This window comes from Phascolarctos cinereus, unplaced genomic scaffold (genome assembly GCF_003287225.1).
Source record: "Phascolarctos cinereus isolate Bilbo 61053 unplaced genomic scaffold, phaCin_HiC Scaffold_3;HRSCAF=262, whole genome shotgun sequence".
Taxonomy (NCBI): Eukaryota; Metazoa; Chordata; class Mammalia; order Diprotodontia; family Phascolarctidae; genus Phascolarctos; species Phascolarctos cinereus.
The window spans coordinates 10,104,546-10,117,402 of record NW_027555736.1 but is presented as its reverse complement, the minus strand read 5'-3'; positions in this window follow the sequence as shown (position 1 = coordinate 10,117,402).

Here is a 12,857-nt window from a genome sequence, read left to right as displayed (position 1 = left end):
TTCAGGTAACAGAAGTGGACACAGGCTGAGGAAAGGTTGGGGAGAGGGTTCCAAAGAGAAACTTTGTTTCTATGTCCATCAATGTAGATAAGTGGTGTAATGGGTAGAGCATTGGCGTTGGAATCAAGAAGACCTGAGTTCAAATAGTGCCTCAGATACTTTTTAGCTGTGAGACCCTGAGCAAGTCTCTTAATCTATTTCAGCCTCAGTTTCCTCATCTTCCAAATGGGGATATAATAGCCTCCTACCTAGCAGGGTTGCTTCAAGGATCAAATGAGATAATATATGTAAGTCACTTTGCAAACCTGAAGTGCTACATAAACAATACAGATGGTCATTATTATTTTTTAAAAATATGCCTGCATTTGACCAAAGAGAGGGAGCCATTTTTCTTTGCCCCTCCTGTCAGCTGCTTCAAGACTCTGTCACTTGGCCTATTTGCAGAAGAACTAGCCTTCATCTCTACTGTGAGTTTGTGTGCCTTGGCCAGGCAGGTGGTGTGGGTGCATGTAAATACTGGACCTGGGATGAAAGGACCTGGGTTCAAATCCCAGCTCAGCCGATTACTACTTGTGACACCTTGGGCAGCTCCCTTCCTCTTCCCGAGCCTCATTTTTCTCCTCTGTAAGATGAGGGCATGGAGCCCTCTGACTGCCAATGTTTCTTCCTTTTCTTGACTCTTTGCCAGCATGATTTCTAGAACATTCCCTGTGGTGGGAGATATTTGGTCTCATACTCAGTTCAGAGCTGAGGAAATGGAGGCTTACTGAGGGGAAGTAACTGGTCCATTTAATGATCTCATGCAAAGGAAAAAAATGCCAAGTGCCAGTAGACTGGAAGAGCCCACTAGGACGTGTTTGTTTTTAATTCGCTCTTCTGGGCTGGACTTGTTCATGACAATTCTCCAGTTTAACGGCTTTTCTAACCCTGTTCCTGTTAGGTTATGGTGGTTATTGTGGATATTTTTCTACTTCTCACTTCTCCACACTGCATGACTTACTACAAACTTTCCAAGTTTCTCAGAATTCCTCACATTCATGATTTCTTGAGGTGTGTTAATATTGTTACCTTCAAAAGCCATAATTATTCGGCCTCTTGGCAAACCATGGGCACCCACCTTACTTCCATTTTATTTTGCTACCACCAAGAAAGAGCGCAGACATTACAATACAGTTGAGTTAGTGCCTTTATTTTTCTATCCATCATTTCTAGGTATTTCTCACTTTTCCGTCCCCCCTCAAAATCAGACCTTTGCTCATAATAAAAAAAATTCAGTGAGAAACCCCTATGTTGTACATGTACTTGTTAATGTATACAATAGGTGTTTTGTGTCTCTTATTTTTCTTTTGGCTAGGCAATGGGGTTAAGTGACTTGCCCAGAGTCACACAGCTAGTAAGTGTTATGTGTCTGAGGCCGGATTTGAACTCAGGTCCTCCTGACTCCAGGGCTGGTGCTCTATCCATTGTGCCACCTAGCTGCCCCCTATAATAGATGTTTTGAAAAAGAAAGTTAGAGGCTGATTTTTCTTCAACCCCCTAAGAAATAATCATAAAGATTACATGTCTAATTCTTCCTTTTTGCCTTTGTATCCTACTATAATGCCTGGGAGTCAGTCAACAAGCATTTATTAAGTGCCTACTAGGCGCCAGGCATCATGCTAAGCACTGGGGATACAGAGCTGGGTAAAAACCCCAGTCCCTGCTCTCAAGGAGCTCACAGTCTAACGGGAGATACATCACACAAACAAGACACATACAGGAAGGAGGGAAGGCGCCAGCATGAAAGGGAATTCAGAAAGACTTTTTTTTGTGAGGCAATTGAGGTTAAGTGACTTGCCCAGGGTCACACAGCTAGTAAGTATCAAGTGTCTGAGGCTGGATTTGAACTCAGGTCCTCCTGACTCTGAGGCTGGAGTTCTATGCACTATGCCAACTAGCTGCCCCAGAATGGCTTCTTGTAGTGGTAGGAGCTTAGTTGGAACCTGAAGGAAACCAAGGAAGCCAGGAGGCAGGGGAGAGAAGAGAGAGAATTCCAGGCATGGAGAAGGCGGGGCAGCTGGTGAAAATGACCAGGCATGGGAGATGGGGACTTCTTGTGGAAGGCTCAGCCAGGAGGCCAATGGCACTGAACAGCAAAGCATAACGTGGTGGGGAGTAAAGAAGTGTAAGAAGACTGGCATGGTGGCAACCAAGGGTTAAGCTGCCTTAGAATTTGTTTAGAGTCATTTTTATGGGTATTTCGAGGGGTTTGGGGGAGAACTCAAGCAAGTTGCCGCTTTCACTCCGCCATCTTGGCTCCACCCCTCGAGCAGAGACATTTTCAAGATAACATTGGCTCAATATTCCACATTAGTCTGGATGGCCTTGGGACATTAGGTGCAGAGCTGCACCTAGCCGCAGCTTCTACAACGAGCAACCACCAGTCTTCCAGCAACTTGACAAAGGACCATTTTTCTGATGACTCTTGGAAGCCTTGTTTGGGTTCTCTGTGGGTGGATAATTGCGGTGACTTTTCTGGCTAGCTTTATTTTGTCCCTTTCTGTGCTAGTAAATCATAGTCTGCCTGATAATTCTCTCTTTAACACAAAGAAATCCTACGGAAAATAGCCAACAGAAGATGTGCGGGTTTGCAGACTGAAGCCCCGTGTCCCTCAAAGGAACTTTTACACCAGTGCGTAGCAGTCAAGCTGGCCCACACTGGCCTAACAGGTGTTCTCAGTCTGGGAATGGGGAGGAGTGGTCTTCATTCTCTGGAGAATCTGTCCAGTCCCCTCTCCCACCCTGACCTGCCAAACACAATGGAGGTCACAGGATCTTCGATTCTGAGCAGAGAGGGACCTCTGAAGTCAGCTAGGCCAGGCCCTCTGCTTCAGGATGGAGGAAGCCAAAGCCCAGAGAAATGAACCCAACTGTCCAAAGTCACATGGTAATTAGCGGCAGAGCTAGGATTTGAATCCAGAACATGTGACTCCAAATCCGGTCTTCATTTCACCTTATTTCTGCATCCTGAAAAGGAAAGGAGGTTATTTATATTGAACTAGTCTATTGAGAATAGTGATACTGAAACATTCAGTCACTCGTTTTATATGTACATATAAGTGTGTGTGTGTGTGTGTGTGTGTGCGTGTGTGTGTGTGTGCGTGTGTGTGTGTGTGTGTGTGTGTGTGTGTAGAGACACACAAAGAGAAACAGAGACAGACAGGCAGGCAGACACAGAGAGAGAAAGAAACAGAGAGAAGGTGTGTGTGTGTGTGGGGGGGGGGACAGCACACCTACCAAGTGTGAAAGTGAAAGGAACTGAACCTCCTGAGCTCCCTCCTTAGCTCCCCAAGCCTTTAGTCATTTCTGTGGCTACTTTTTTGGTTACCCCAGGTCTGGTATTTTTTGATGAAGTATCTGATAAATCACTCATTGTGAGTGAGCTTCTCAGGCTAGGGTGCTGCATAACAGGGGGGAAAAAACCCACTGGCCTCCAGCCAGGAGAGCTGGGTCCTAAGCCTGGCCCCACCCCGTGTGTCTTTAGGCAAACTCAAGGCCTTCGTGCCCTCCCTGTAAAGTGAAGAGTTTGGAGGAGCATCCTGGTGCCTGGGACAGAACAGTGGGCCCCGAGTCAGGAGGACTGGTTTGGAACCGCACCTCAGACATTTGTCTGTGTGATTGTAGACTAGTGTGTCTGCCTGCCTCCAGACTCACCCCAGTCCAGTTCATCCTCCCAAAGTGCAAGTCTGATCGTTATCACCCCCCACCCCCCAGACTCTGGAGGCAGCCTGTTACCTCCAGGAGCAAATGCAAAATGCCCTACTTGGCATTCAAAGCCCTTCATACCCTAGCCCCCTCCTACCTTTCCAGTCTTTTTACACCTTACTCCCTAACACATATTCTTTGATCCAGGGACACCAGCCTCCTGGCTGTTCCATGGACAAGACCCTCCATCTCTTATCTCTGGGTATTTTCTCTGGCTGGCTGTTCCTCATGCCTGGAATGCTCCCCCCCCCCACTCCCACTATTGACCTTCCTGGCTTCTTTTAAATCTCAACTAAAATCCCACCTTCTGCAGGAGGTCTTCCCCAGCCCTTTTCATTCTCATGGTTTTCCTGTTAATTATTTCCTATTTGCCCTGTATATAGCTAGGTTTGTATATATTTGTTTACATGTTGTCTCTCCCATCAGATGGTAAGCTCCTTGTGGGCAGGGACCATCTTTCATCTTTTTTTGTATCCCTAGTGCTTAGCACAGTGCCTGGCACATAGTAGGCAGTTAATAAATATTTATTAATTGAGTAAACTTTCTGGGCCTCAGTTTCCTCATTTGTAAAATTAGGGGATTGGACTTAATGACCTCTAATTCGTCATCCAGCTCTAAATGATGATCCTATAATTGCAGGTATATATCTTAGAAATTCTTGTTGGTGTCCATATGTTACACATGCACTAAAGTGGGACTGGCTAGTTAGAACCCTAAGCTTGAAGAGAAAGAAACTCACTTCCATGTCAGTGGGAATTGCGGACTGGCCACCCAAACCACATATCTCTGTTTACAAGCTTCCCTTAATGTTTTTGCTTTGTAGAACAGTAATTTTCATCACTCCCCACCTCCTATATAACCTCTCTCCCCTGAAATAAGGAGAAGTTAAGCCAAAGGGACCCCAACTGACAGCCCGGGTCTCCTCTCCCATGGATCATCCTCACCTCTCTGTTGTCAAGATGGATGTGTGTTTCCTCATCTCTTCTCCAGAACCAAGGCTGGTCATCGCACTATCCTTAGACTCTTTCTCTTTTAGTATAATTTTGGCTTATGTTGAGATTCCATTTTGTCTATGTTCTTGTGGTTCAGCATCCTTTGATCTGTATCAGTTCACATCTTTCCTTGTTTCTCTGCATTCTTCATAATTGTCATGTCTCCTAACTTGAGGTAGGGAAAAGAAAATCCCCCAGCTGATCCGTGCTTTTCCTGAATCACGCCATTTTGTTCTCTAGAAAGGTCGAGCCAATTCATAGCTCTATTAATATTGCATTAATGTGCCTGTCTTTTCACAGCTCTTCCACCATTGACCAGTTTAACCTTCCATCATCTTTGCCAACTGGATGTGTGTGAGGTAAAACGTCAGAGGTGTGTGAATGTTCATTTCTTTTATTATTGGTGATTCAAAGCATTTTTCTTATAGTTATTGGTTGCATTTCTTATTTTGACAAATGTTTATACATATCCATTGGGGAATGGTTCTTTGTCTTACATATTTAAGTCAATTCCCTGCACATCTTGGATATCAGGTTTTATTTTCAGAGATGTTAGATACAAAGATGCCCCCCAACTGTTTCCTTCTCTTAGTTTAATTGCATTGATTTTGTTTGTATAAAATCTTAATTTTGTATGATAAAAACAGCCCATTTTGTGATCACCTTTATTCCTAGTTTGGCTACAAATTCTCCCATGTACCACAGCTCTGAACTGTTCCTCCTATCACCTCCTTCTTTTTCTCTTAATGATCTGATCTTTAATATTGAGGTGGAGCCCATAATCGGAGCTTGTTGTGGGATGTAAGATGCTGGTCTAAACCCATTTTTACTTCTGCTTTTCCCAGTAGTTCTTATCTAAGTAGGGCCCTTTCCTGAGGAGTTGGTTGTGGTCTAGGGTTTACTGAACAGTGGACTCATGTGTTTGCTTGTTCCTGAGTCTTACTTTCCTAGTTTCTTCTACTGATGGATTTTTTATTTTTTAGCCAGTCCTCTCTAATTTTGATGTTGCCTTCTCTCTAATGTAGTTTGAGGACTGGTGCTGCTGGACACCTTTCATTCCAGATAAAGAATTAAGTTTACTTTATTTGGCTCTGGAAGGCCATTGTAGGAGCAATGGGTGGAAATGACAAAGAGACAAATTTAGGCTGGAGGTCAGGAAAAACTTCCTAACAATGAGAACTATCTCAGAGTAGAAAGGGTTGCTCTAAGGGGTAATAGTTTCCCCTTCATTGGTGACTTTCAAGCAAAATGTGGATTACACATGTTGAGTATTCTGCAGAAGTGATTATTTTTCCAGATAGAGATTGACTACTAAATTTTTTTTTAGCTCTGTGGTTCTATCTTTTCCACATTCTCTGTCTCCCTGCCTCTTAACTGCATTTCCCTTGAAAGTCTAGACATTTTGTTCCTTCATATGAATTTTTAAAAATTATTTTGTGTGCTTTTACAAAGTAATCCCTTAATAATTTATGTGTCACAGCACAAATATGCAAATTAATCTGAGAAGTGTCATCATTTCGATTTTATTGGCACGGTCCAACCATGAATCATGATTATCTCCCCAATTAGTTTTCATTTATTTTGTAAAGGTTTTAGAGCAGTATTAATGTAAGTCCTGAGTGTGTCTTGGTAAGTTAATTCCCAGATATTTTATGCCTTTTATAATCATTTTGCATTGGATTTCTCTTTTTATTTATTCCTCCTGGTTTTTTTTTGATGCAAGTATCTTTTCATTTCATGTGTAAGACAGTTTTCATCCATAAAGTGAGATCACTGAAGTCAATGACCTTTAAAGTCTAAACCTATTGTCCTACGGTCCTTTCATGCTTCTTTGATGGGCACTAACAGGAATAATTCATCCTTTTAAAAATGGACAGAAAATGACATGTTTTTCTAGTGCGATAATGTCTGCAAAGCACTTTCCTTGGCCTCATGATGACCTTATCAAGTAGTTGTTATAGATGATATTATTGCCTTTACACAGATGAGGAAGCTCAAGCTTGGAAAAAGAGATTAAGTGACTTGGCCAGGGTCACACAGCTACTAATCCAGGCTGAGCCTTCCTGACTTCAAGTCCAATGATCTTACCCTTATCAATGTTCTGATGTTATATAAGTTAGCAACCAGAGATGTATTACAGTCAAGCTCATTTGGTTTTTTAAAAGTCCTCAGATTTCTCAGCGCCTAGAGAAAATACAAAGTGGATTAAGAGTCACATATTTAGGTGATGGTCACCTGTCAGCCCATCTAGCTAGTAGATCTTGTTTAATTTGGCCATAGGGTGCAGCATTTACTTGGGATTATGACATTTAAAATACTTTAAAATTACTCTGTGGGGCATAACTGAGTAGCATCATAACAGCCCAAACTGGGATCTCTGTCAAGCTATTTTTTATAAACATCTTCCCCCCTGTAATTGCACTGCTTAATATACTGTATATTTTAAATTATTCTATTTGCAAGGTCTTGGAAAGCTTAAAAAATTATCATGCATAAGAACATTAGAGATATATTTAGTAATATATTTTATCAAAGGCATAGAGGACGAACCCAAGAGGCAGATAGATATTCCATGTGTGTGTTTCTTCAGAGTGCTTATTTCTGCTCCATTTCAAGTCTTGCCATTGTGTTGACTGACAGCATTGCCACTCCCTTTATCCTACCTAACATTCCAAGGAAGGGATCTTAATGTATTAGAAGGTGTTGGCTTGGTACCAAAACCCAACAATGAGCCCAGCTCTCCTCTGTGAGGAAGCCAACAGAAGGACAATGGTCCTTGAAGCTGGAGATTCTGAGCCAGTCTTTGTGCTAGCAAATGTAGGAAATAGACCTTCCCACTTTGGCAAGAAAAGTGAGAAGCCGTGGACACTGCAGCAGCAAAAGTGTTTTTGTGTAGTAGAAATGGACACAAATAAATGGAAAAACAGACAGCAGAAAGAGGAACCAGTAACCCCAAAATGGCTGACGGGAGATAGGGCAGACCTAGAGTCAACTGGACTGGACTGTTCAGAAGAAATGCCAGCTGAGGAGTCCTCTCTCATACTTTAGTTCTAACAATAGTTCTATAAAATTCAACAAGCATTTATTATATATAGAATCCAACAAGAATTCAGCAGAATCCAACAATCATTTATTATTCAAAGGACCCCACTAGGCACTTGATCGAGAAAGTGCAGGCAAAAGACCATGACTTTCCTGAAAGAGCTTACATTTTATTGGAGGCAGGGGATTATGGAACATGTATTCAGATAAGCCTGTGAGCTTAGCATTGGGCTGTTCCTTTCAGTGATTCAGAACATGATTCATGTCCATGTCCATCCAATAAGCTGGAGGTTTCTTCTCAGGCTCTGAAGAGGACATAGTATCTATCAATCATCTTTTGCTCTCCCTGTGTGACCATCCCACCTTCTTTTTCGATTGTACCTTTCTTTGACGACTTTTGAAATTCCTTATGTATGTATGCTACAGACTTCTCAAGGCCACCATGTGCCTCTCAATTGCCCTCTTTGTAAATTGTGATGGTCCATTAGTTATAGCCATACAAAACACTGGTAGAATATTGTAGTCTAGAAATATATGTAATCATTTCTCTCTGGGAGAAATTTGGAGTCATTAAAAGAGCCTAGCAATTTCCCGTAAGGCACTCATGCCCAATCTCCTCTTCCTGTTTAATTCTGGACCCAACTTGTTAACATTTGTCTGTTAGCAATGTTTGTCCAATATGTTTATCCTGATGAATGAATTGTATCAGTTGTTTATCTAAACTTCATGTTATCACCTGAACAATATACATTCTTCATCCACTTGGTTCTTTCATGTGGATGGTTTAGCTGAACTCTTTTGAGTGGTTACATGACTTTTCCAAGAGGCCCTACAATGTTCCAAGGCTTCATGTAACCATTATGAAGCCTTCTACAAATAGCATCTAGAGGACCTTGCTATCTAAGGGGATCCTTTCTTCAACTCGGACTGCCTTTTTGATCTTCATGACAATAGCAAGCACCCTCAGCAAGTATGTCTCCTTGTTTTATGTATTGATTGATATTAATAATCAGAGAGTAGTCAAACAATCTTTTCTCCATGCCTTTTATAGAATCTTGGATAATTTTGAGGCATATATGGGGAATACTTTATTAGAAAAAGGCTCTTAAGATGTCATTTTGCTCTGCTGAATCAAGTTTTTTTTAAAAAATAACCAAAAAACTTGTATTCTTCACATATCATAGCCAACTGTATGATGGTGAAGATGTGTTCTACTGTAGAGTATTGCTTATAACATTACAATATGGCTTACAATGTTACCTATTCCGGATAAACTAATAAACAGTTGGTGGTGTTGTAAACTGATCCAGTAATTCTGGAGAAAAAACAACTTATAACTATACCCAAAGAGCTATAAAACTGTGCATATCCTTTGACCCAGAAGTATCACTACTAGGTGTATACCCCAAAGAGATAAAAGGAAAAGGAAAATGACCCATATGTACAGAAATATTTATAACAGCTCTTATTGTGCTGGCCAAGAGTTGGAAATTGAGGGGATGTCCATCAATTGGGGCATGGCTGAACAAGTTATGGCATATGATTGTGATGGAGTACTATTACGCTATGAGAAATGACAAGGAGTGTGGTTTTAAGAAAAAAAAACCCTAACAACATAGCAACACCTGTCTAAACTGATGCATAATGAAGTGAGAAGACCCGGAAGATCATTGTTTACAGAAACAATGATGCTATAAGGCCGATCAAATGTGAAAGACTTGGCTTTTCCAAGACAATTCCAAAGGATTCAGGATTAAAAAATGCTATCCACCTCCAGAGAGAACTGACGAACTCTGAGTGCAAATTAAAGCATGATTGTCTTGCTTTCTTTACTTTTCTTGCTTTTTGGAGGTATGGCTAATATGGAAATACGTTTTGCATGATTTCACATGTATAATTGATATCATTTTGCTTGCTTTCTCAGTAGGTGATGAAAGAGTGGGAGAGAATTTGGAGCTCAAAATTTATAAAGAAAGGAATATTAAAATAAATGAACAATAAAAATTTGTGGAAGTCTACCCATTTCCCATTAATCTTTTCATCAAGGACATCCTTGATGAGCATGTATATTTGTGTAATATTGTATGTAGATGGGAAAGCAGGAATATGGGTTGGTAGTTGTTGATTTTTCTCAGTCTCCTTTTCCCGTCTTAAGCAAGACCTTTTCCCATATCTTAGCTCTCCTGCCTTCCTTAATACACCTTATGAATAGATCCCTCCAGCCCCTCCCAATTGTGTTCCCTTTGGCCCAGATTGCCAACATGTACATTTGGTTGGACTGAGCTGCTTTTCCTGTCTTTGCCCTAATGTGCCAATTCTGCCTCCTATTTAAGCACTTCCAGGAAGTGAGAGTCCAGGGGTAGTGGCTCTGCTCCCTTTGACGATAAAAACAATTTGTCATAGGAGTCTTTGAAGATCTTTTAGGTTCCCCTTTTTGGTGTCCTTGTGCTTTTATTTGTAAATGTCCTCAGAATGACTGTACTCAATTGAGTCTTTTGTTGAACTTTCTTTAAACTGGTTTTCCTGTTCTCTTTCTCTCTGTTCAGTGAGTTGATACTTACAAGTTTCCATCATCCTTCTGATCTGACTGATCAAACAAGTTTACATCATAAGCCAGCACTACCCTTGGTTGGCACATCTCTTCAACTGACACTAAGTCAAACACCTGCTGACTAAGGCACTTTTTAGGCTACTTGTGATGACATTTGATTTGCATCAGTTAGACTGCAACATGAAATTATTGTAATCTGTGTCTCTGTCCTTCTGTTTGTATCCCACTTTTCTTCTTCAGCTATTTATTTAAATATGTCAGAATGGAATTATTTTTAATTACATGCCATATCTTTTTCTCATTTTCTAGTTTGTACTAATTTTCACCTTTGATCTTTAACAAGTTGATGGTTTGACTCTATATAAATAGCTGACTCAGGAATGACTACGGTAATGAGTAATTTCCTGCCTGTCAAAATACAATCAGTTTAATTTTTTTGTCGTGTTGTTCAAATTATACAGATAAGTAAATGTAGCCCAAGTTCCAGCACCCAAGCTTTGGGCTTCCATGGACCAGTTTCAGTCTTGGGGTGGGGAGCTACAAAGTTATATTTCTTGGTCTTGCCTAGTTCCCCCCTAGGGCTGATTCCGGGAAATCTCTGCTAATAGCTTAAATATAGCTCATGCCTCTGTCATGACCTAGGCTATAAACATTAGCGTTAGCATTCATGGAAGGAGACCTCTGCCTTGGTACTAATAACAGGTTTCTTCTTCCTTAAGGGGCAGAGTTGTTTCCCATTAGGTACTTGTATTCTCAGTACTTAGAGCAGTTCCATGACCATAGTAGGAACATAATGAATGGTTTGTCAGATTGGATACATACCTTATCTCATTTGATCCTTATAGCAACACTATAAAGTAGGTACTATAATTATCCCTGTTTTAAAGGTGAGGGAACTGAGACAGAGAGAGCTTAGGTGACTTTTCCAGTGTCACAGATCTTAATGGTATAAAGGCAGAATAAGAACTCAGATCTTTCTGACTCAAAGTCTAATGTTCTCTCCCCTATATCCCTTAAGTACTTCTGGATTGGATTAGAACAATCAATTATTATGCACCTTCTGTATACTAGGCATGGTGCTAGGTTTTGGGGAATTTCTAGTATAATGGGGGTGTGTATCACAAAGTCCAGGCATATCTCCCTGGGGATTTATTTAGCAGCCCTAACGATGGCAGATCTACATGGAAAAGCCTTGACTTGTCTCATAGTATCCATTGGATTAGGTCGGGTTTGCTAAGATTAGAGGTATTAGATTTTCATCACATCAATGTGACACACCTTGGATGCTCTTCAAATTATGATTTAAAAAAAAATCAAAGTTTGCAGAGATTTTGAGAGACGATGCCAACAAACTGACAGGCAAACACACACTCCCTTAATCCTCCAGAAATGTCCGGAATAGACCACCTCAAACAGCAAAGCTCCGATGTATTAAAAAAAAAAAACTCCACACCTGTGTTTTTCTTTTTTATTTTCAATTTGCAACCACAGTGGGGACCTTGGCAGAAGGCATTTTCCGGGGATTAATGAGCAGCCTGGGCTTGTGGCTCTCCTGCCCGGAGCTATGACTCTTTCCCTCTGGACACTAATTCCAGAAAATGCTCACTTTCTGGTGATTGCTTAATATCGCTTTCAAGGAACAGAACCTTTAAGCTGCAGCAAGGTGACGTGGAATGGAGATTTAAATGACGTCTATTTCATCTCCCGGTGACACCTGCTTTATTTCTGTTTTACAAAATGCATCTGAATACACCCAGGACAAATTCACATAGAATAGAAAAGGCCCCTCCACCCCCAACACCGTTCCTTGTATTTCAGGTTTTGGAAATGGAAGGAAGAAAAGATGAAAGAAAGAAAAAAAAACCCAGAGACTGCAGGAACAAGTCTGAGCAATTGCTTGTCACCCGCAGTTAGCACCAAAGTTATTTTAACAAGATATTACTTGCAGAATTTCCACTATAAATCTTTGATTAAGTTCAAGAATCCCCATCAAGACATTTCCCATGCAAGATTGTCAGAACTAACGACACTTCCCAGCTTATTTTCCAACCATGAAAATGAGAGAGGCTGAGCACTGCAGCCTGCTAACCTGAGTGACAAGCTGCCATTATTATCGATTTTCTCTGACTCTAAAAGTTGAAACATATATTTTTTGGAAGACCTTGTTCAGAGAAAGCTAAACAAAGTCAACGGCCATTTATTTGTCTTTTCTATTTCCTTCACTCTGAGGCTCCTGTTTGGATTTAATAAACAGGGATAAAATGAGATTTCTCTGCTTAAGCTCTGGGTACAATAATAAAATGCACACATAAAGGAGCCAGGCAGGAGGCCCCTGGGGATCAGGGCAATAGGATTTCCAAGCTTCAAGTGAACCAGCTTAAGAGACCTTGACTAGCCGTGCGGACCCTTCCCATGGGCAAGATTTCTCATTGGATGTCTCTCTTGCCCATGCTGGAATCACATCTCATACACTCCCCTGCTGGGCAGATCACTTCATCTCCCTGAGATTCATCTGTAAACCAGAAGGG